This window comes from Palaemon carinicauda, chromosome 18 (assembly GCF_036898095.1).
Source record: "Palaemon carinicauda isolate YSFRI2023 chromosome 18, ASM3689809v2, whole genome shotgun sequence".
NCBI lineage: Eukaryota > Metazoa > Arthropoda > Malacostraca > Decapoda > Palaemonidae > Palaemon > Palaemon carinicauda.
Genome location: NC_090742.1, coordinates 100689991 through 100690759, shown reverse-complemented (window position 1 = coordinate 100690759; position 769 = coordinate 100689991).

Genomic DNA, 769 nt, shown 5'->3' with positions numbered 1-769 from the left:
CAGGTACGAAGCTTCTCCCTTGCTATATCCCTTGATTCCGCCGTCCTAGGGGAATCAAAGGCCTCAGTAATCAGGTTAGTGCACACAATACATACCTGAGGGTCCCAATACTGGAGATCATCCTTGGAGACAGCACATGCTGCGTGTCTCCTACAAAACTCATGTCCGCAGAGGTTCTTGCTGCGGACGTTGCAGAAAACATTTCCGCACTTCGGAGGGTCCCCCTGTAAAGAGAAGAAATTTCCATGAGTATCAAGTGAACTATGTATCACTGGATATGCATAGTATAGCATAGATATGCATAGTATAGCATAGATATGCATAGTATAGCATAACAATTCATAAAGGAAAGACACACACTTGTGTTTCCCTCACAACCCATTGTTGCAGCCTTCCAGATAATAAAATCAAATGGTTAATCTCTTCTAGAGTAACCAATTCAAGGTTTCCAAAGGAAACAGGTGGAGCTAACACCTAAGCAATGATTTTAAAATCCTGGATAATAGACAGGAAAGAACTCACTTTCCTATCTGTAGGGCAACAGCAAAGGACTGTGCAAGAAAACACAAAAGTGTTAGAACACACAGTGCTGTACCAAAACCCATACCATAGTTTTCTTCTTACTGTATATGTTATACTGAAGAATACTAGTACAGTATAGGAGGATACGTGCCGGCCGGCACTTGCCGGCCGGCACACACCATAACTAGCTTTAAAGTATACTACTTAACAGCTATAAGGCGGCAGAAATCTGGTTCAAGTGCATGTG